Below are 2,528 nucleotides of genomic sequence, written 5' to 3'. Positions count from 1 at the left end.
TATATTTATATATATATATATATATATATATATATATATATATATATATATATATATATATATATATATATATATATATATATATATATATATATATATATATATATATATATATATAGTGAAAGAAGTCGACTGGCACGTTTCCTGTTTTTGTTGCCAACAGTTTCGGAGTTAGAAACTTCTTCTTCAGGGCTGTATTTTATTTTTTCTCACACATTTCACCTTTATACAAAAACTTGTGTGAGGGAGGCTTACTTCCCTCATCCCTGCAGGAGAGGTCGCGGGTGAGGGGTGTTTCAAACAGTTTGAGCAAGTGAGGCATTCCGATTGGCTAGAAAGGTGGAAGGTGAGGGAAGGGGAAAGAACATGGACGAAAAGGCAGCACGAAAACACGTAACAAGAGGCACACAAGCAAACACAAAATCAAAAACAAGAGTGAGTCCTGCGCGCTCCGCAAATGGTGTAAAAGTAGTCAGCGGGAAGGAAAAAGGGGCAAAAAAAGGGACAAAAAAACGAACAGAACGCCAGTCAGCATTGTCAAAAGCCAATTCACAAAAAAAGGAAACACCCCAGACCAACCTGGTATTAACAAACGGTGGGAACATGCCACGAGTAAACAACATACTGAGCAGGCATTTCAACATGATCAGACAAAGTGAGCACCTGTCAGCTATCTTCCCCGAACCACCCCGTGTAGTGTATCGTAACGACAAGAACTTAAGAGATATGCTTGTTAAGGCTAAAATTGGGGTCACGAAACAACACTCAGGCTGCCGCCCATTCGGGAAAACGCGCTGCAAAATCTGTCCCCTCATCACCCCAACCGACACGCCAAAATCTAACTTTTCCAAATTTTCCTTCCGAATGAAAGAAAGCCTCGACTGCGACTCCATTAACGTCGTACACAGACTGCACTGCGAAATGTGTGGCAAGGACTATATTGGCCAGACCGAGAATGCATTCCGTCTCAGATTGAACAACCACAAATCCCATGTCACCTCACAGCCGGATCTACCATTTTCCAAACATATGCGCCTGCCGGACCATTCCAGTGAGCATATCAGGATCACTCTCCTGCAGTCTGGCTTCCGCTGTTCCCTCGAACGCGAGCAGAGGGAGTCCTACTTTATACATAAATTCCAGGCATTCACTCATGGCATCAATGAGGACCCGGGCCGCCTCTCATTCTTGCGGCAAAAATCTGCGCCTTAGACAGAAATATTCGGACCTTGCGGGCGATGGAGGGGGTGAGCGCGGAACCGGGACCGTGCATACAACTTAAAAAATAAAGCAAGGAGGAAAAAAGGAAACCCTCGCTTTAGGGACTAATTCAAGCAAAACAAATGTGTAGAACGCCCCCCCCCCTTTTCCCACTTCCCGCCCATTCGGCAACCACCACCCGTCTCATCAGTGACCTTGAACAGATGTGATCGCGCCCCGCAGTCCGCAGACGCACAGTGTGCTGAAATATGACCGCCGCACCACTGACAGACAAACGGCCGAAGAATGCGCCGCAAACAAAACCAAATCCTAGTGTTACTTGTTCCGCGGCTCGCTGGCCGCGCGGCAAAGCTTTGCTGCACCACTCGGTTTCGTCGAAGTGGCGCCAAGACGAGAGCTGCTGTAGGCTTAACCAGGAGTAAAACAAAACCGAAAATGGGACAGGAAATTCCGAGTATGGCGCGGGGACCATGTGTCGACTGGGCGGGCCGTGCATTCATGCGGCCTTGCAGTTTGACCGAATCGAAGATCTATGCCTGTGCCGCCATCTTATGTCCGTCTCCCCTCATCCCCCCTTTTTTTGCCCCTTTTCCCTTCCCGCTGGCTACTTTTACACCATTTGCGGAGCGCGCAGGACTCACGCTTGTTTTGGTTTTGTGTTTGCTTGTGTGCCTCTTGTTACGTGTTTTCGTGCTGACTTTTCGTCCGTGTTCTTTCCCCTTCCCTCACCTTCCACCTTTCTAGCCATCGGAATGCCTCACCTGTTTTAACTGTTTGAAACACCCCTCACCCGCGACCTCTCCTACAGGGATGAGGGAAGTAACCCTCCCTCACAGAAGTTTTTGTATAAGGACGAAATGTGTGAGAAATTAAAATACAGCCCCGAAGAAGGAGTTTCTAACTCCGAAACTGTTGGCAACAAAAATGGGAAACGTGTCAGTCGACTTCTTTCACTATTTTTATACTGGCCCATCGAACCTCATGATCTCTCTCTCTCTCTCTCTCTCTCTCTCTCTCTCTCTCTCTCTCTCTCTCTCTCTCTCTTTCTTTCTCTCTCCCTCTCTCTCTCTCTTTGTGAGGGCGAAGCCCCGAAGCATAGGAAATCCTTTATTTCACTGCTCCATTATCCCCATCACCAAACGGATTGAGGAACGCTTCGTCAACTACGAGACTGATCATCATCTTCGTTGGTTGCTGGACCAGTGTTCCGAGACGGCTTGGTCGTAAAATAAACGCCTTACATCACCGAGTACCCAAGGCCCTTACAAGTGGTGGAGGGTGCGCTCGATCCCGTCCTCGACGCCTTC

The 2,528-nt window shown here is 47.4% G+C and overlaps 1 protein-coding gene across 2 annotated transcripts in view; it reads left to right on the top strand.

Moving 5' to 3' along the window:
- The window catches only part of LOC144142233 (uncharacterized), a 153,683-nt gene that overhangs the window by 82,912 nt on the left and 68,243 nt on the right, over positions 1 to 2,528 (top strand). The window lies entirely within an intron of this gene.

This window comes from Haemaphysalis longicornis, unplaced genomic scaffold (assembly GCF_048455015.1).
Source record: "Haemaphysalis longicornis isolate Haplotype H1 unplaced genomic scaffold, Haemaphysalis longicornis Haplotype H1 scaffold_6, whole genome shotgun sequence".
Lineage (NCBI taxonomy): Eukaryota > Metazoa > Arthropoda > Arachnida > Ixodida > Ixodidae > Haemaphysalis > Haemaphysalis longicornis.
Note: the sequence above shows the minus strand (reverse complement) of the source record. Positions and strands in the feature narration are given on the sequence as shown.